General features: G+C 39.0%; 1 protein-coding gene and 1 long non-coding RNA gene across 2 annotated transcripts in view; one reads left to right on the forward strand and one right to left on the reverse strand.

Annotated features, from left to right (window-relative positions):
- Positions 1-22,442, forward strand: part of LOC138189015 (homeotic protein proboscipedia) — a 68,631-nt gene that overhangs the window by 24,831 nt on the left and 21,358 nt on the right. The gene's annotated exons all lie outside the window — the stretch shown is intronic.
- LOC138189053 (uncharacterized) lies at positions 11,073-13,873 on the reverse strand. The gene is made up of 3 exons (XR_011175839.1): positions 13,182-13,873; positions 12,887-13,122; positions 11,073-11,788 (listed from the first exon to the last, which is right to left on the reverse strand). It is a non-coding gene; the product is annotated as an uncharacterized LOC138189053 (long non-coding RNA).

Raw genomic sequence — 22,442 nt, forward strand, 5'->3', positions numbered from 1 at the left:
TTATATTCAAAGCTATAAGAATCTTTAGTGCAATAGGTCGGTTAGAGATGCGCTTAAAGCAGGATAATCGAGAAACTAGCGTGTCCCCGAGGATCGTGCAAAACCTGTTGCCCGCGACGGGCCTCACAACGCGATAAAAAGTTGACTTCGCGGGAGCTTAGTCCGCGCGCTTCTTCGACGCGAACAGTTTAGCTTCATAATGCAAAGTCGCCAGTCATTCACCGATCAAAGTGTTAAGCCCCTTCCTCTGACCGCCTTCGCTCGACAGCGCCGCTTTCAAAGGCCCTGCCTGCTCTGATGGCCGTTTGATTCGTCGTCGGTTCTGCGCGCAGGACGTTGACACGAGGAAACAACGAGCGAAAAAGAACGAAGGTCCACGAGCGATAGCGGCCATTCCTTTTGTCAAATCTGAATGGGGATGCAGAGGTTGCAGCGGCGAGGCAGGAAGTCGAGCCAAAAGAGAGCAGAAGACAGTTTTTGTGGATGTAGAAAGCTGGCTTGCAAGATTGTTTCTCGGATAGTTTAGTTTTTTATTTAGAGTTCAGGATATATTCAAATTGTGACTTAAACAGTGATTGATATCACATTGATATGATACGTCGAGAAATAAACTGATATTTTGGATGAGTGTGAGCGATCGCTAGATTGAGGGTGCTTGCGCCATTTGTTAGGTTGGCAACTAAGTGATTGCAGATTTTGTCATTACCATCTAATGAATAAATCCGCAATCACTTAGTTGCCAATCTAATATAACGGAATTTACGTAATATACGATTTTAATATAAAATTTTTCTCTAAATTTTCGATAAATACTTCGTATATTACGTAAATTCTGTTATATTGGATATTGTTATATTTGAGGTTAGGAGAAATAGGTTTCTGCATAGTTGAATTTAAGAAAATAAAAATTGCATCGACTTTGCTTGTTTATTATTTAATATACGAAGTACTCGTTGTGAAATTTGTGAGACAAAAATTTCTCTCTAAATCCCATTTTTTTAGCTGCATTTATAAAAATATAGAAATTGCGTGAATAGTCGCCATCTATGTAAGTACGTGACCACGTAACATCTGTCACTTTTTTTATCTAAAAACGGTGAAGTTTTCTAAAGAATATCCGAGAAAAGAAACTACCAAAAAATTACAAAATACAAAGATCAGTATAAAGGGGAATCATTAAACGAGAAAGTACCGTATGTATAACTATTTCGGACTTCTTCAGGCAGTTCAAGATAAATACAAATGACAAGAGGCTGATAAAAGCCCGAGACAATTTGTGATTCCTCTGAAAGCAAGCGAACAATAGGAAGAATCGAGCGTGGCGTGGAATAGGTGGCTTTAAAACCAACTTAGCAGCGATCGTCGGCAACGTTACAAGCGGCTACTATTATAAGCACTTTACTTTTAAGGAACATTAGCCGCGCTCCCTTCTTACGCGTCTTTTCTTTCGCGGAAACTGCGCCACGCTGCGAACGCCGTCGCCTCCAGGGAGAAACGGAGACGCGCACCATGGTCATGGGGGTGGGGGGTGGGTGACAGTGGCAGGAGAGGGGATTGTCTGAGGTAATTAGCCGATGGTTGCGTTGAAAGATCTCCCAGTGGCTGGCTCGGCTTGTCGTGACGGGTCATGTCCAGAATACCGAGCTATTCTGTTTAGAAAATGTCAGGCCACCGATAAAAAGTCATGCAACATGAACCATCCAAAGAGAGTATAAAAAAGGGGAGCGAGAGAGTTTCGTAATTTAATTATCGAAGCGTGATCACCTTGAAGGCCCCTGCGTTTGATATGATGGCGTTTTGAAAGAGGATTCCCGAAGGGTAAAGTAGCTTGAGAGTAGGATGAGAGCCGATGATATAAAATGTAGAGGAAGGTTATTTTTCCCTTGGAAGATGTGTCATTCGACATTGTGTGTTTTTTTTTCTTTTAAATAGAAAATGTGGTGGAAAAGTGTTAAAGTCACCGAATTTTCGATTTGTAATTATAAATTGTTTTCTGTAAAGGAAAATCGTATTATATAGAGATCAGGATATTGATAGAGCTTTCTGTTGTTTGAAATATCCGAGGACTGAGAAAATTATAATTCGTTTTAATTGGGTAGTTCAACCATGTAAAAGCTCAGATTTGTAATTATAAATTAATTTATGTAAAGGAAAGCCGTATTATATACAGATCAGGATATTGATAGAGCTTTCTGTTGCTTGAAATATCCGATGACTGAGAAAATTATAATTCGTTTGTATTGGTAGTGCAACCACGTAAAAGCTCGGATTTGTAATTATAAATTAATTTATGTAAAGTCGTATTATATACAGATCAGGATATTGATAGAGCTTTCTGTTGCTTGAAATATCCGATGACTGAGAAAATTATAATTCGTTTGTATTGGTAGTGCAACCACGTAAAAGCTCGGATTTGTAATTATAAATTAATTTATGTAAAGTCGTATTATATACAGATCAGGATATTGATAGAGCTTTCTGTTGTTTGAAATATCCGATGACTGAGAAAATTATAATTCGTTTGTATTGGTAGTGCAACCACGTAAAAGCTCGGATTTGTAATTATAAATTAATTTATGTAAAGTCGTATTATATACAGATCAGGATATTGATAGAGTTTTCTGTTGTTCGATATATCTGAGGACTGAGAAAATTATAATACTTTTAGATTGGTAGTGCAACCACGTAAAAGCTCGGATTTGTAATTATAAATTAATTTATGTAAAGCAAAGTCGTATTATATACAGATCAGGATATTGATGGAGCTTTCTGTTGTTCGATATATCTGAGGACTGAGAAAATTATAATTCGTTTAGATTGGTAGTGCAATCACGTAAAAGCTCGGATTTGTAATTGTAAATTAATTTATGTAAAGTCGTATTATATGCAGGATATTAATAAAAGTTTATATTGTTTGAAATATCCGAGAATTGAGAAAATTATAATTCGTTTGTATTGGTAGTGCAACCACGTAAAAGCTCGGATTTGTAATTATAAATTAATTTATGTAAAGTCGTATTATATACAGATCAGGATATTGATAGAGTTTTCTGTTGTTCGATATATCTGATGACTGAGAAAATTATAATACTTTTAGATTGGTAGTGCAACCACGTAAAAGCTCGGATTTGTAATTATAAATTAATTTATATAAAGCAAAATCGTATTATATACAGATCAGGATATTGATGGACCTTTCTGTTGTTCGATATATCTGAGGACTGAGAAAATTATAATTCGTTTAGATTGGTAGTGCAACCACGTAAAAGCTCGGATTTGTAATTGTAAATTAATTTATGTAAAGCAAAGTCGTATTATATAGAGATCAGGATATTGATAAATGATATTGTTTATGTTGTTTGGAATATCTGAGGACTGAGAAAATTATAATTCGTTTGTATTGGTAGTGCAACCACGTAAAAGCTCGGATTTGTAATTATAAATTAATTTATGTAAAGTCGTATTATATACAGATCAGGATATTGATGGAGCTTTCTGTTGTTTGAAATATCCGATGACTGAGAAAATTATAATTCGTTTGTATTGGTAGTGCAACCACGTAAAAGCTCGGACAAATCCAATACTCTCAAAAGCATAATCCGTAGATCCATGTATTACTACCAATACCTATCACAAATTAGAAACAACTAAACACCGAGATGAACCATTTACAAAGTGCTATTCAAAGAGCAACAGTAATCTTAATCAATTTTACAAGTGTGAAACACATACGAACCGAATAGAACTTCACGAAACCGCAATCCTCTACACAAACTTGAAATTTGAATAGCTGAACGACACGATAGGATGAAACACACGATTGCACCCAAAGCAATATACAAATCCAACTCTGAAACAACGTAAAACCTTCGCAACTCGAACTTCCCCTAACCCATCTCCGTCTCCCTCTTTGTTCACCGACACATAGGAAAAGAAGAAGCGGAGAAGCGTAGGTTAGCGGCACGGATCGATTGTCAGGGGCCCCGGTAGTCGAAGCATGACTCGCGGATTCGTAGGTAGATGCGTTCCTCGCGCGAAACTCCGTACGCGTTGGACGTGGCTGACCAGCCGACCAACCGACGGACGGCTGACTGCCTTTCTGATTGATGATCGCTACCGGACTCTCCGCCGCCATGCATACCCTATCCTCGACCTCCACCTACGCTGCTCACCATCCCACGAGTCAACCCTTCGCTCGGCCAAGCGGAGAAATGCCGGCCGATTCGTTCGCAGAATCTCGCACCTCCACCCCCTGCCGCCGCTCTTCTGTTTTTCGTTGTTTTCGTCGTTACACGAATTCAAGGCTTGTTTTCCAACCAGACTACACGCGCCGTTTCGTGAATCTAATCGAGGATTTTCCGGTTCTGGGAAACGCGTCGCTAAGCACCTGTCATGAGTTTACTGGAAAACGATCGCAATTCGTGAGAGCTTCGTGAAATTGCTGGAAAAGGGAGAAAATCTTTGCGGCAGATTACCGACGCTTTCGTTGCTCACGAAAACTGTAGAAGGTATTTCTGTATAGTGCAGCACAGTATAATGTTGGATTGGCAACTAAGCGATTGCGGACTTTTTCATTACCACCTAGCGACAAAATCTGCAATCATTTAGTTGCCAACCTAACAGATTGAACGTAATACATAGAAACGGACACAAAACACAATACCACTAAATATTACATGGAATTCCATGAACTATTTCTGCAATTGAAAAACAAAATTCCACTCATCATCCTCGTTACAGCTTGAAATTTATTCATCATTTTCCAGTGCCAAATAATAAATATAATACCAAACGAGGATTATTCGTGTGAACGATATGTTAGGTTGGCAACTAAGTGATTGCGGATTTGTCAATGCCACCTAATGACAAAATCCGCAATTACTTAGTTGCCTACCCACTAATTTAGGATATTTCAATATTTTTATATATTATAACTCAAACTTTATATTATAACTCAAATTCTGCATATATTGGGTTGGCAACTAAGTGATTGCGGATTTTGTCGTTAGGCGGTAATGAAAAAACCCGCAATCACATAGTTGCCAAGCCAATATATATATAGCGAGAGTGTAGAAAATATTGGGAGTCTGAGAATAATTTGAAATATAAAATATCCGAAAGAAATCGTTTGCTGAGATTTTTATTGCTGAGATAATTGGTGCAAATCTTTGAAACTTTTTCATTTTCCATAACCTAACCCCAATCTAGTTTCTTAGTTTTCTTGTTTGTCCATAAGAATTGGAATGGAAATGATATTTCTAGAGTATAAAGTGAATCAGTAAAAAATGTGGAGATTCTTGAGTTTTCAAGGAAATTTTTACTCTAATCGTTAATTTGTAATTAGTCCATAAGAAACCAAATTGGAACAATTTTTCTAGGATGGGTATACTATGAGAAAAGATGTCAAATAATTGAAAGTATTAGAAGAATAAATTTTACAAAATAAAATTATCCAAGTAGTAGAGTTTCCAGGTTTTTAAACAAATTCGTTGTCTTCTTGTTATTCCAGAAGAGATAAAATAGGAATAATTCTTCCAAAGTATAATCAGGGAGAAACCATGGAAAGAATTGAAAGTTTGAAAGCAGTCGATATTCCGTGGAATGTTATTGTTAAAAAAAAATTCCAGAAGTTTCTGCGTGAAAATTAATTAAAAGTTGAATCGATTCGAAGACTCTACTGTCATGAAGAAATTAAAATCCTTTGGAATCTCTTTTCGCAATGAATAATTGGAAACTTTAATTGAAGAAACTTTCTAAAAATGTTGTGGTAGCAATGAATGTTAAACGTCCGTATAATTACGTGAACAGTCCATTATTGATTATCGTTGGCAATGCTGTGATATCATCGGATCGATGTTAAAATAATGAATTGGAATAAGCAACGAAAGATGGGACACGATATCGGAGTGATGAAACGTGACTGGACGAAAATCGAACTTCCATCGTGTTTTCCTAGCTAACAGCCCTGTACGTCATGATATAACAATTTCCACTCCTGTACTTCCACTGTAACCATCGATTCTTTAACAATACTACACGTTGAACCACTTAAAAACACATTTTGAAAAAAACTGTACCCAACCATGTCGATTTATCATCTACCAAATTCAAATTCCGTCAGTTCAAATCAGTTGAACGAAAAGCTATTGAAGAAATCTATTTATATTTCTAACCATTACTTTTTTATACATATTTTATCATTTTTATATCAAATTTCTCAAAAACAATTGGAATAAATTACTAAATTCAGCAGTTTGTTATTTACCAAATCTATTGGCTTGGCAACTAAGTGATTGCTGATTTGTCAACACCATCTAATGACAAAATCCGCAATCACTGAGTTGCCAACCCAATAAATCCACTTAAGAAAACTGTAACCTACACAATGTCTGCTTTCATAATCGTCGATTCATTAAAAATATTTTCTTATTCCAACAAACTACCAAATTCACGTACCAGATGTAAAATTCCTTCGTTCTGAGGACTGAATTTTTCACTGAAAAAAGGTTTAAGAAATCCAGAAAGGCTGAACGCGTAAGATGCAGCATACGATGAACCCAGATGAAAGTTCTATCGGAAAGAGAAACACAGGGCGCTATTTGTTGTCGAAAATATTAGGTTGGCATGATCACTAGTTCCTACATGCAAAGTTGGTACGACTTCTAACGACACTCTTTTGTTTTTGGCGTCTGCCACGTGTTAATTATCCGAGTGTATCCAGTGTGTTTCAGTTAGTGACTGTGCATGGTGGTGAAATACAGAATATACAAAATTGAATCTGTGTGGATCAATTAAATATCGAAATCCAAAACCTATTTAATAACACTATTTAGCTGCTAATCGAGCAGAATGCGTACACGGATGACCTGGCACGACCTAGTCGAAGAAGAAGAGCGGTTACGAGGAAAAAGAATTCGCTTCCTCCCCGGGGGCCAAGCGTCGCTCGATCCTCTTCGTTCGCCTACTTCCTTTCATTCGGGGCAATATTTCTTTTCGCGAGTCCCCTCACAGTGTCCTTTATCTAACAAGGAGCAAATCATTTCCCTATTATTTGCTCGCTATCGCGTTCTCACTCCTTCGAGGCTTCCTGGTCCGGCCTCGTTTCGCTTTACCGTTCGAGTGTTCCAGGCTGACTCGTTTCTCTCGTTACGAGAGCCAAGCTTCCTCTCTCTTCTTTCTTTCATATTCCATTTCTTTCTAGCGCGCTCTCTATCGCCCCCGTTCTTGTCTCGCTATATTTTTTGGAGGCCGTCCAAAGTCTATTCATCGCGTTTCATGTTCGCTTTCGAGCACGAGATACAAGACTCGCGCTCTTATTCTTTTTTTCGCCTTTCTATTATTTTTCGATTTAGTCTACGACGATATCTTTACGTAGTTTCTCAATTTCAAGTTTATGACAGACGATATTTTTCTCTTGTTTTTTTATTCCTTTATTAAAATATTTAATAGAAAAAGAATGGTCAGTGTCGAGTGTGGTAATGTAGTGAGTGACGATATTGGTCGACTTGATCGTAAGTGATATTGTGTATGATATTGACGTGAATATAGGACACTAACCAAAACACATGAAGTTGTCTAAAAATATTCCATAGCGATTCGCAGCAAACATCTGTGTATAGTTTTACAATATGGAAACAAGTATCGTACGAAAGTTATTTGCTAGTAAATAGCATTAAACGTAATGAATAACTACGAATGGAGAATTTATGGTTAGGTTTATTGGGAGATTTAAGTGTGCAAAAATACATAGATCTCGCGCAATAATTAAACAAATACATTAGATTATTCGAAAAGTATCTTTCTTTCGCAAAAGTGTTTTTTACAAAAGTGACCTTTATACAAACGTGAAATCAAGTCTGTGAAATGTCGTGGTGTTTATCTCAACAGAACAAAATGGATCGTACGTAATTCGAGAAAATACTATAAAACAAGAAACGTTGTGCGTCCGTTATTTCCTCATAAAACAAAAGAAGCTTTTCGGACAACCTAATATGTGTATCACTAATAGTGTTGCTAACCGTGTCCCACTACTAAAGAAATTTCAAAATATATTAATTAGCACATAGAATGCAGAAATAAAACTTTTCCACAGCAAATATTCGAATACTATCGTGAGCCTCCACAGACATATTTACTCTCAGAATATGTATCGCTAATAGTATCGCTAACCGTGTCTCACTACTAAAGAAATTTCAAAATGTGTTTCTACAGGCATATTTACTTTGAATATGAATATGAATTTGTAGAAATGTACGAAATGTAATCGTAGAGGAGAGGAAAGAAAGTTTTCTGAAAGAATTTCTGCAACCGCGACGGGACAAGCAAGACCAGCGTCCATCTTTGGGCGATTTATTATCGGCCTGCCTTCGAAGTTCGCCACGGGTTTTAAGGGGAGTAATTTAATCGTAATTAAGTACCTACACGCTTGCCTCTAAGTACATAAAGTTTATACACGAACGCGCGACGCCCGGAGCGACCGGCCTCGGTCCTTTCTGCTAAAAGGGGTGGCCAGTGGTCGGTTTAAACAATTATCACAAGGGTTGCAGCTTGCACGAGTTGACAAGGGTGATAAGTTATAGCGCGTGTGGGGTTGCTTAGGAAATGCTGCGTGGTCAAGTGCCGCCGGCCACGATGAATTACATCTATTACGGTAATGCAACTCTCTTTCTCTTTTTCCTACTCTTCTTTCTTGTCTTCGATGCGAGCTTTTCCATTTAATCGGAACGAAATGACGCCTCGCATAATTTACTCTAGGCCACGGTGTGGCGTGGCCAATTAGCCTGGAAAATGAAATTCTCGCGAAACCGCGCCCCCTCTCTTTCTTCTTGCTAAACCTTTTGCCGTGTTCAACAGCCGCGAACGGATCTCTGTATATCGTCAGTGACTGTGAGTTAACCGTGAAGGTCTTCGTGTATTATGACCGACTATGCTCGATATGAGCACGAAACAGGGCGATCATACTTTCTTAGACAATTTACGGTGAAGGACACGGGAACACGTGTTGTGGTTACTTTGAATTATCGCGTTAGATATACCGTCCTCTTTAGTTGAAATATGCTATCTAACATTTTTTCATTTTTCATGATAATTTGAATTATTTGAAGCTTCCTGTATTTCTTAACTGAAGCTAGTTTTCTTTTTAAGTAAAGTTATATCGTATAGGCTGTTACGAAATAACGAATGAATGAAGAAAAATAGAGATAGTACAGAAAAGGTAATAAAATTTAAAAATTTCTTCGATTTCATAATATGGAATTATATTAATATTATTGTTAAGAGAAATTGTTATTCAAGTGATTCTTGACTATTATACAGTCAGTGCAGCTGCATGCTACAGTAGAAACATCCATCGTAGTCAGACAAAGACATCGTAGTAGACAAAGCTGGCATCGAGTTTCAGAATTTTTCTGGTTGGAAAATGATCTTGTTTTATAAGTATTGTTTCTCAGTTCTAATTTTAGATGCACGTACAATAAACTGTTTTGGGAACGACTAATGCTTCCAAAAACTTGCATATTATCAAAGTTGTATCCATAAGTAAACTACGATACCTAACCTCAATCATCAATTACAAACGTTGGAATTACTTTTCAAGATGAGTTGCAGCGGATGCTTGTACATTCTGTGGAAAATTTAGGTACGTAAAAGTGTACAAATTTCATACAGTGTACGAAAACATGCAGAATATACAGATTCAAACACCTGTTACAATATCTACACTAGAAGCTTCCTGAAATTGAAACTTCACAACAATACGTAAAAGTGTACAAATTTCATACAGTGTACGAAAACATGTAAAATATCCAGGTTCAAGTACCTGTTACAATATCTAGACTAGAAGCTTCCTGAAATTGAAACTTCACGACAATACGTAGAAGTGTACACATTTCACACAATGTACGAAACCATATAAAATATCCAGGTTCAAGTACCTGTTACAACATCTACACTAGAAGGTTCCTGAAATTGACAAAGCACGCAAAATATCCAGATTCAAGTATCTGTTACAATATCTACACTAGAAGCTTCCTGAAATTGAAACTTCACAATAATACGTAAAAGTGTACACATTTCACACAATGTACGAAACCATATAAAATATCCAGGTTCAAGTACCTGCTGCAATATCTACATTAGAAGCCTCCTGAAATTGAAACTTCACAATAATACTTAAAAGTGTACACATTTCACACAATGTACGAAACCATATAAAATATCCAGGTTCAAGTACCTGCTGCAATATCTACACTAGAAGCTTCCTGAAATTGAAACTTCACAAGAATACGTAAAAGTGTACACATTTCACACAATGTACGAAAACATGTAAAATATCCAGGTTCAAGTACCTGCTACAATATTTACACTAGAAGGTTCCTGAAATTGACAAAGCATGTAAAATATCCAGATTCAAGTATCTGTTACAATATCTACACTAGAAGCTTCCTGAAATTGAAACTTCACGACAATACGTAAAAGTGTACACATTCCACACAATGTACGAAACCATATAAAATATCCAGGTTCAAGTACCTGCTGCAATATCTACACTAGAAGCTTCCTGAAATTGAAACTTCACAAGAATACGTAAAAGTGTACACATTTCACACAATGTACGAAAACATGTAAAATATCCAGGTTCAAGTACCTGCTACAATATTTACACTAGAAGGTTCCTGAAATTGACAAAGCATGTAAAATATCCAGGTTCAAGTATCTGTTACAATATCTACACTAGAAGCTTCCTGAAATTGAAACTTCACAATAATACTTAAAAGTGTACACATTTCATACAATGTACGAAACCATATAAAATATCCAGGTTCAAGTACCTGCTACAATATCTACACTAGAAGCCTCCTGAAATTGAAACTTCACAATAATACTTAAAAGTGTACACATTTCACACAATGTACGAAACCATATAAAATATTCCTATTCAAGTACCTGTTACAACACTACACGATGATCGCTATTTAAATTCCATTTCTTCTGTTGTATTTATAAAACTGTAAATTTACATAATCACCCACATCATACACGCAATTACAAGTAGCTGGAAGCTTTCTAAAATTGTAAAATAAAATCTTCACAGCAATTAGCTTAACACATCGCTCACACACTACATCAACACTCCAATAAAACTCTGCTAACTAAAATCCTGTATCCCCCAACACTATGAGAAATATCTATAATTTCGCGCAAGTCGAATCGACAAAGAAACTCTTCTCGAAGGATCACAAATTTTCGGCAGAAAACTGCGAGAGGGCAGGCGATTCAAATAATATTTTCATTCATAAGCGATCCGCAGGCGGCTTGCACCCTCCATGTCGCTGAGGAGCGTTACATAAGAATCGGGCGCGGAAAGGAGCGATCGTAAATCTGGTGGTGGCGCGTGTGGGGGGTGCGAGACACGGGCCGAGTGTCCTTTATAGCATTGTTAACAACTAATGTATGCGGCCCTCGAAACCCTCGCACATTTAACATTCTTTAACATTATTATACACATGGCGACCGTCTGAGCCGCTTGCCATCGGCCGGTGTCTTCGTGCCTTGCCATCCAAAAACGACCCTTCGCGCCCTCCCCGGGGAAGATTTTTGTCGGTTTTATTTAACTGCAACCTCGGAACCCTTTTCCATTCTCCTTCTGTAAGTCTGCTACCATTCCCCCTCCCCTTCCTTTCTTTTCCCTCCGCTCTCTCTTTTTTCCTCTTTCGCTCTTCCTCTCTGTTCGAAGGTTCAAGTTTCTGTCGTTTGGAATCTAGTCACGTTTTAAGACTTACGATCGGCACTGTAATTTCGAAGAACAAGTGCCGCTTACTACTTTCTGATACGACTTAAGAGAGGATGTAGGGGTAGAAACGACGCGTACAAGTGCGTCCTGGTCCCCGAGTGTGATCCAGGTTTACAAGCAAAGGCTGAATTGAAGATGACAAGTGAAATGGATCTTGGAAAATGTTTCATAACTGGATGCACGGCGTTAGTTCGAAGTTAGTTAGTTTGGCCTTCTGCTTGACATACTTTGATAATTTTCCAATTACTTGCGACTAATTTCTTTTTGGCTTGATTTATAGTTACTTTTGTAGTATCGTGGACATATTGTCTAAAAAATATCGGGTGAATTATAAACAATGTTGCGAGAAAAAGTGTTGCCGAAAGGGTCTGGAAACTTCAATAGACCGATCGGTCCTTCAGTTGAATAATTACGCGGGAAAAAGGCCTAGTAAACATGGCCGCGGAAGAAGGAAGAATTAACAGTCAGTAATTAATTGAGAAGTCAGTGTTGCCAACGTTGTCGAGAAGGAGAGTTGTGAATTAACTATTTAGTTATCTTAATTATAACACATTATTGTATTTAGTTCACGTTAAATAATCGTTTTCTGTTTAATCCATTAAAAATAGATCCATCGATCGATAAAAAGATCCTACACTTTCATGAAAATAAAAACAAATTTTAAGTAACCTCGAATTCCGCTTTATTTCAAATGGACTATAATTTTATAAATTTTGCGAGTTAATCATCGTCGTTATAATATATCAAATAATTTGGTAGAAAGAAATTCTATTAATCAATAATGAGGACATGGAAGAGAAAGCTAGATGGCGTGCGAGGATCGAAACCCAATTAAAAATAATTAGTTTACGTCTGGGAACGTTAAGTACGATATTAGTTCATGTATCACGATGTACGATAGACTCGTACTTAGAATAGACATCGCAGTGCCGCTTTTCCTCGCCGGAATCATCCGAAGGATTTATTACTGCGAACGCAATAATTCAGCGTAACGCGATTAATGAAGCATACCGTGAACCTTGTTTTGTCACGTATACTCCCCTTTCTCTGTGTATCGTTCTTAGTATGAATTCTATATAGTAACATTCTACCTACCTCAGCAATCGTCCCTAACTTCGATATTTCGATAGGTGCAGATATTCAGATTTCCAATTTTCAATATTTTCCAATGAAATTAGAGGTATGGAATTGGGGTAACCTAACCCCATTTTTCTATTTCTTCGAACCATGTGTCTCAATCGATAAGCAAAACTATAATAATAGTTTGAAACTCTAATACATACTTGACATTTTATGCACAAATTTGTTTATTTCGAAAATGTAAATTGTGCCTTAAAATTAAAATTATATTAAGAAAATTTGTAACTGACACAGGTATGCGGTTACCTACACGATTCTTAATTCCATTTATCATTCGCCAGTAATAACAAACTTCTATGTAAGATATTTACACGTCGGCCAATTCACTCGCACTGGCACCTGCTCCATCTGAAGTGTAACGATACAACCAAAACTTTAATAAACACTGAGCCTTCCTTTTCGAATAATCATCACCATGTTTGCAGCATCGAAATTACGTAAACATAACCAGATAACAATCTCCAGATATTACTTCGATGTTCTTAGTGTTATACAAGATAATAATCGTCGTTCAATTGGCACAGACATTGAAACTAATACGTTGATTGTCAGGTCTTTGGTAGTCGCAGCGAAAGGCTGGCCAGCTGACGAACGCCTAATTGCGTGAATATCGATCGATGTGATGCTGTACGGGACATCACTTTCTCGCTGACGATACGTGAGAATCTGTCAGATAATAAGACGCGCGTGTAATTTGCAACGAGATGAACGTGGCGACAGAGAGCGACGAGTGTGTTGGCGCGATGATTACGCAGCTTGGACGATTGCTCATCGAGGCGCTGGCAAACGCTCGGACGATTAGCGACGATTACCGCCATGACTATCGAAACGGCGCTCTTAGCTCGATCTTCGATCGATCGATGATGCAGCGGTGAGCTATTACGTGAATATCGTAGGAGTTGGTTTGATGTAATACGTAAGATCGTGAGAAGATGAGAGGAAAGGAAGGACTAACCTTGGTATCTGTTGGATACCTCATTTTGAAAATATTTTTTTAGGAGGAAATTAAAGTGTTGCATTCGAGTGAAACAAGTTTCAGAAGTGTAAAAGGATGCAGGATAGGTTTGATGTAGTTACTCATTGCTTGATATTGTTTTAATGTTTGTTGTGAAGCAGGTAGAGAAATTGTGCGTGGAACTTTTTTTGATTCAGCAATCACTTAGTTGCCAAAATAATAGAATTGGAAGATGATCAACAGTCGGTTTGATGCTGTTGCTGCTATAAAATAGGTGGAGGAATTGTACGAAGAATTGTCGAAATTCAACTAACAAGTTGCAGAATTGTAAGATGATCGAAGAGAAGATTGATATTGTTGCTACAATAACACAGACAGAGGAATTGTATTAGAAATTGCTATAATTCGTAACGTGTTGTTATTTAAAACGGTTAAAGACATGTTTGATATTGTTGCTGCAATAACACAGACAGAGGAATTGCTATAATTCCAGTGACAAGTTTTGTTGTTATTTAAGACAGCCAAAGACATGTCTGATGTTGTTCCTGGTATAAAACATGTATAGTAATTGTACGAAGAATTGTCGAAATTCAATTAACAAGTTGCAGAATTGTAAGACGATCGAATAGAAGTGATATTGTTGCTACAATAACACAGGCAGAGGAATTGCTGTAATTCAAGTGACAGGTTTTGTTGATATTTAAGACCTCCAAAGACATGTTTGATGTTGTTCCTGGTATAAAACATGTATAGTAATTGTACGAAGAATTGTCGAAATTCAACTAACAAGTTGCAGAATTGTAAGACGATCGAAGAGAAGTTCGATATTGTTGCTGTAATAACACAGACAGAGGAATTGCTATAATTCGTGACAAGTTTTGTTGTTATTTAAGACAGCCAAAGACATGTTTGATGTTGTTCCTGATATAAAACGTCTATAGTAATTGTACGAAGAATTGTCGAAATTCAACTAACAAGTTGCAAAATTGTAAGACGATCGAAGAGAAGTTTGATATTGTTGCTACAATAACACAGACAGAGGAATTGTATTAGAAATTGCTATAATTCGTGACGTGTTGTTATTTAAAACGGTTAAAGACATGTTTGATATTGTTGCTGCAATAACACAGACAGAGGAATTGCTATAATTCGTGACAAGTTTTGTTGTTATTTAAGACAGCCAAAGACATGTTTGATGTTGTTCCTGATATAAAACGTCTATAGTAATTGTACGAAGAATTGTCGAAATTCAACTAACAATTTGCAGAATTGTAAGACGATCGAAGAAAAGTTTGATATTGTTGCTGTAATAACACAGACAGAGGAATTGCTATAATTCGTGACAAGTTTTGTTGTTATTTAAGACAGCCAAAGACATGTCTGATGTTGTTTCTGGTATAAAACATGTATAGTAATTGTACGAAGAATTGTCGAAATTCAACTAACAAGTTGCAGAATTGTAGTATGATCGAAGAGAAGATTGATATTGTTGCTGTAATAACACAGACAGAGGAATTGCTATAATTCGTGACAAGTTTTGTTGTTATTTAAGACAGCCAAAGTCATGTTTGATGTTGTTCCTGGTATAAAACATGTATAGTAATTGTACGAAGAATTGTCGAAATTCAACTAACAAGTTGCAGAATTGTAAGATGATCGAAGAGAAGTTTGATGTTGTTGCTACAATAACACAGACAGAGGAATTGTATTAGAAATTGCTATAATTCGTGACGTGTTGTTATTTAAAACGGTTAAAGACATGTTTGATGTTGTTGCTACAATAACACAGACAGAGGAATTGTATTAGAAATTGCTACAATTCAAGTGACAAGTTTTGTTGTTATTTAAGACAGCCAAAGTCATGTTTGATGTTGTTCCTGGTATAAAACATGTATAGTAATTGTACGAAGAATTGTCGAAATTCAACTAACAAGTTGCAGAATTGTAATATGATCGAAGAGAAGTTTGATATTGTTGCTGTAATAACACAGACAGAGGAATTGCTATAATTCAAGTGACAAGTTTTGTTACTTAAGACAGTCAAAGACATGTTTGATATTGGTGCTACAGTAAAACAGGTGGTGGAATTGTACAAGGAATCGTCTTTTCCACAAGGTGGAGAAAAAGTTTCAAGGGGATATCGGAGAGGTACAAGCTAAAAAGACGCGAGATTTGCAGGGACGGAAGAGAGTGGAGGGGTGGGACCGTTCGAGGGGCGGTCGATCTTATTTCCCGTCGTGACACTTTGCACCGCTGCCAGGAGGGCCGCAGAGGATTTAAAATTTGTATAGATTAAAATAAACTTTTTATCCGACTACGAGTTTCCGATGTTCAAGGTGGGACGAAGGAAACGACAGGGGATGTGGTGAGCGAGACACAAACTTTCAGAACGAAACCTGGATGCAACGTTGTTGAAACGGCTAAGAACTTACGGAGCGCTCTCCTTTCTTTGCGCACCTGTTTCACCTGTTTTCTTTCATTTCTTAAATTACAAATCGACTTTTAAATGTTCAATTATCATTGTTTTTCAAAGGAAACACGTCTAACCCTCTGACAGATGAAGCATTCAGAATGAACAATTTAGAAACTAATTATTTCTCTGCTGTCAAGGTTTCTTACACTTCTGACACCAGGTATAAAAAATATGCGCTTTCAACTTCTTATGGAAAATAAATATTAATCATACGAATAACCAACAATTACATATGATGAAATTTATGGTATGTTTCTGATATATTTGACAATTCCCTCAAATAGCATTTGTGCTACTCAATGAAATAATTAAAAGACAACAAAGAATAACAAAAAAAAAAAACATTAATAACATTCCAATATTATCTGATTAATTGCATTATCTTTGAAATCAATAAAATTCAATCAAACTCTTTTTTTTCAATTTTCTTCAACAAACGCAACAGAGACTTTTGACAAAAGAAAAATAAAAAAAAAAACATGTTCGCGTTGATGTCACGGCGGGATAAAAAATCGAACAGCATGAAGACTGATTAATAATCGTTCGGAAAGTGTGCGAGCGATTATCCGCTCGCTAAGGGGAAGGCTTATTTTTCTATGGACGCCGCAGCGCGGTCTTAATGGTATTACGGGGATGAAGCTCGTCCGAAATTGGCCGGCCCTTTGTATTTTGATTATCGTCGGATTATTTTAATCACATTAGCGATCTGCGCGGTAACGCCGATCCGCCTGTTACAGTAAGGAGCTTCTCGCAAAATCAATCTCGCGTCTAATGGGAAGATGGCGCTTTTCATCCCCCAGAGACCACTCCCGTTTTGCGTACCGACTACCCTTCGTCTCCAGAATCGTTTTCCACCACCCCCTACTTCCTCGATACAACGATATCTCCGAATGTTCGAACGGTATCTACTAAATGTTCTCAATTAGAATAGCTTCTCTTAACTTTGGACGACTAGAAAAATGTGCGGAAGAAATTATGTTTTCTTTCTTGTATTTCTTCTATTTAGATGTCATTTTTTTTTTAAATCATTTTGATAAAAATATGAATTTGTTTACCATATGTTGGTAATAATGTATACGTTTACTATAAACGACAAATGAAATTTGTCTTTTTGACCAAATAGCTGTACATAATATAGATGACTATACAAATAAATATAAGTAGCTATACATAGCTATACGTCAGCTATACATATTTTCGCGACATACACACGTGTACATTTATTCTACAGCTGAACATAATCGCTGTTATTGACGCATACACGCGTTATCAGAATCACCTCATTCACTACGCGGTTTTTGGCTTCTCGAGGTTACGCGCTCCAACGAAAATGGTTACCTGTTATGGTTATTGTCAGAAACTATACGAATACACGTAATATTGCGTGAATCATCTTCGAAAACTGAGAACGATTATCCCAAAACGTGACACGTTATCAAACAGCGGTGTAGAATACAGATTCAAGAGTCCAATCCAAAAGTACAGTAGTCCTGCACTTTTCTCGTGGTCCTCTCCTAAAATCCAGCCACGTAGGACTCGATTCGCTCGTATAAGAAGATCAAACGACACTGCATTCGCTTCAAACTATCATACTCAACCCACCACTTGCGCAATAATCGGCAACAATTTCAATATTCAGCAGCTACGTCGATGACAGATCTTCTACGAGCTGCCTTCGAAACAGAGAATTCGCAACGCGGAAGCAATAACAGTGTTCGACTGGTCGACCACGTTCCAAGGTACAAGGTGTACGTAGAATCTAGCGGACAACTGAAGGATTTGAAAAAAGAAGGAAAAATAAAAGAAACGAACGCGAAATTGATCGCGGCGCGTTCCGACGTCCCTGCTGGCGGCTGCGATTAGAATATGCCGCGTGTACCTGTAATTAGATAGCAGCTCGAGGACGACTCGTACAAATCGCCAGGATTACGGGTGAGCAGTGTTTCTAGCTGTGTATCCGCGGGTATTAACCGGCGCCTCTATCTCGAAATACCGCAAAAATTCTGACGAATGGCCACGATCGGTCATCCGTCCGCACGCTTTCTTCCCAGCCGGCCGAACCTTCCTATTAGCGTGCCTTGGTCATTTGCTTATTCTACCGGTGTCGCGAATGTTTCTTGCGTCACGAATCTATTTGCTGGGAATCGCAGTTTGTTTCACAGTTCACTTCGTACAGGTGTTGTTCCTTCGTGCAGAATATTAATGATCGTTTGATTTTTATTTTGGCTTTCCTTGGATGGACAGTGTTCGTTGTTCAGTGGATAAGTTGGTACGCATTGGTTAAGGAGGGTCATGTTCGTCGATGATCGTGTGGTGTCGTTTGGCTGAGTTGGGGAACCTGATGAAAGTTGTTGCAGCATTGTAACGGTTCCAGTCATAGTTTGTGGATTGTTGTTTGACGTAGCTGTGCTTGATACTTGATGAAGGAGCACTCATCTTAGACCTCGTATCGTGTTTAGCAGCAATATACGAAGCAGTGTAAGCAGACTGTGCGTGCTCTGATCGATTGATGACTGCTCTTCTCCTGCTCCCTCTATTGACTCTCGTAATATTGTAACGGTATGAACTTTACAGTAGATTTTGCTATCCAAAAACGTGATACACTATCGATCAGTACCTTTTGTAATGTGACAAACCATCGGTAAATTTGTATCTCTTCTTAAATCCCACTCATCTGAATATTCCAGACTAATGAAACTAACCCACGCAAGGATATCAGGTAGTGTCCAGTCAGGCTAAATATAAGGATATTATTTACTGTTGAGGTGTCAACACCACCTAATGACAAAATCCGCAATCACTTAGTTGCCAAGCCAATAAAAATAGTCACTTGAATTAAAACAATTCCACGTGAAATTTCTCTACCTGCTTTACAACAAACAGTAAAACAATATCAAGCAATGTGTAACAACTACATCAATCCTATCCTTCATCCTTTCACACTTCTGAAACTTGTCTCATTGGAATGCAACACTTTAATTTCCCCCTAACAAAATGTTTTCAAAACAGGGTACCAAGAGGTACAATTACCTTATTCAAATATTTATTGGCTTGGCAACTAAGTGATTGTGGATTTTGTCAATACCACCTAATGACAAAATCCGCCCAGTAGTATCTATGCAGACTCACTCGATCCACCGTTTCAAGATTAGGGGCAAAGATCATCAACCATCCAAACCGCATCCAACGAACTCAAGCCTGGCCAACTCACAAAACACCAACTACTGGCAACGATTCGACAAACCACTGCGTGCAAACCTTTCAAGCCAGCGCCACGCCACAACTTGCCCCACACGTTGGTATATCAAGGATCAAAGAGCAGCGATGAATTATTAGTGAGTGGTCTGCGTTTGCGGTGTCGTGACGTTTATCTCGACCGGTGGTGCACGGCGTGGTATAGTAATTTCAGAGGCGTGCAGAGTCGATCGTGAGCCACGGCTGGTAGCGGTCGTGCAACCAGGCAGCTGTCCTGGGTCGCGGTTTCGTTGCTATTTGCCGGTGGTGGTTCGCGTGATCAGCCGAGGGATCCTCGTGCATAACGTTGGCTGCGACGCCGCCGGTGCCGCGAGCACAGATTTGTTATCGCGACGATGCAGATAGAATCGAAAAAATGAAACGGCCGCCGTGTAACCGGCAATTCTCCGAGCTGCCGGCAATGAATCAAAGCGACGTGGCAGCGCGGCGCGGCGTTCAGATCCGCTTCCTCGACGCGTGCATTTTCCCCGATCCCTGGGTCCGCTTGAAAACCTGCGATCCACATCGATATATCCTTTAGTCGTAATTAGCGCGGCCTCGGCTACAAGGTCCCTGAAACACGTTCATACATTTTTATAAGAACCTACAGTTACTTGGTTGATGAACCGAGTTGCAGGCGGAAGAGGGTGGTTTCTTCCACCAGTCGTTTGCATTTCTTTGCTCGCTCCGTTGCCTAAGAGGAAGCCTGATCGAATTGCAAGTACCTGTTAGTTTTTGGCTGAACATTGCCATGAATTTCATCATTTCCACAGAAATCTTTTCTAATACCTGCAACATATTCTTACAATATTAAACTTAACGATGAAAGTATAGCATCAGATTATCAGAGCATAGAATCATAACGCAAATTTTCATCCAGTCGATTAAGAATCTTGCACTTGGTTCAAGTACCATTAACTTTTAAACCATCCTGTATATTTAAAATCTTAATTTTAGATCTACCAATGTTATACATAAAGAGATGCCATATACATAAACATAGTGTTCCAATCTCTCACAAATACGTAGTTTCTCTCTGCTCATTCCAGTAAGAAAACAAATGATCTGCCAAAATACAGTATCCGAAAACCAATCTGCTCGGTATCCTTGGAAGAACACGTCCGGCCCCACCCAACGAACAAGAGGCCCCGAGAACATCTCATCCGAAAAACCGAATGCCCATCCATGGTCTTCTCTCCAACCCTATCATCAATTGCCGCATCCCTCGTATCAAAGCATTGCCTTGGAAAAAAAAATGCGGTTCGCGGTACGAAGGACAAGGACCGCGCGGCCACGAAACGAAATTCGAAAAGAAGGAGGGACGACAGCTCGGAGGAAGGTGGCTGGTGGAAAGAGTTGTGGTGAAGGAGCCGAGAGAGGCACTCACGGAGATGCACGCACGGGTCGAAGGTGGTCGCTCCACCCCGATGATTGCAGGTTGCATCGGCACGCCTTCGGACTCGGCTTGGCCAGTGTGGTTCGCGCGCGCGCGCTCCGCCGCACACACGTCCCCTTCGCGGTCTCCGGCTCTCTCTTTCTTCGGTGCATCCAATTTTCTTGCAGGAAGAAGGGCCTGTACTCGTCCGCGGCCACCATAATCACGTTGCACGTGATCCAACATGGCCGCCGTAGCGGCAGCTGCAGCGCCGCGCTTCTCCTGGCTCCGCGCCTTTTTTCCCTGTTTTCGCCTTTTCTGCCCTTTCATTAATTTTTCGTCGCGGTTTTCCTCTTTCTCGGCCCTCCTCTTGCCTCGTTTCGATGCGCGTGTTTCAACCTTCTTTCTTTCTGTCTCTCTCGTTTCTCCTCTCCCCACCCCCTCTCTCCCTCTTTCTTCCGAATATTTTTCTCTCTTCTTTCATTCCTGTTATCTCGCGATTCCTCTTACCGGTTCGTTCTCACTAACCGTGTTTTTGCGTCACTCGTACTAGAACGAAAGGAACAAAGCGACGAGAAGTTATGCTAATGCGAGCTTCGAGTTCTCGGAAGAAGCCTCGGTTTCGCGAAAAATGCGATGGCCACACGGACACGCGAGGGGGTTGTTGTAGTCGAGCGCAGGAAGCAGGTAATAACAAGGTGCGCCCTGTCGTTACGTGCTTCTTGCATATGGTTTAGAGCGGATTACGAGCAGCGCGAGGACATCACGCGTGTGCTCCCACTGAACTTGCTCTAATGAACGAAAGGACTTCCCCCACCCCGTCTAATGAAAGCGGCCGTCTGCACGTAAACCTCCGCTGGGTAAACGAAACGCCATTCGTATCTTCCCCCTCGATACTCGCGCTACAATTTCTTCATCGTTTTCACCGACTCGACCTGTTCCCTGATCTCCTGCTTTCGTTAAGAGCTGATGGTGGTGGGAGAAGCTGGAATGTTCCGTGGAATGGACCATCAGGGTTATTCAAACTCGAAGTCGTGAATCTACATAGGAAACTTTATGTCGATGTCACTTGAACATGTAGATACTTTGAGATAAGATAAGTTGAGGATGAACCGAGTTTCTTCGGCTTTTTCCTTGCGAATTTCTTTTTAAATATTCTTTTAACTTTGTTCATATTTAACTATTTACAATGTTAGTCTTATTCGCTTTAAAAAGCACTATACTGTTACGTCACGACGCTTACCATAGACAGTATCCTAACCGTCGCTCGTGGTACTACAGTGTCGCAGACAGATCGTCTTATATGAAGTATACGAAATATATATGTAGCGACAAGCGCATAGTTGCCATCGAGCAGCGATTTCTAGAAACGTCGATTCGCCTTCGGTACGCTATTTCATCTACACAAAGAAGGTGGCATACGTGATCATAGGCGCGAACGGTGGCGTGACCCGAGCGTAGTGGGGGGTCGTCT

This window comes from Bombus flavifrons, chromosome 18, assembly GCF_040668555.2.
Source record: "Bombus flavifrons isolate JBK064 chromosome 18, iyBomFlav1_principal, whole genome shotgun sequence".
Classification (NCBI taxonomy): Eukaryota; Metazoa; Arthropoda; class Insecta; order Hymenoptera; family Apidae; genus Bombus; species Bombus flavifrons.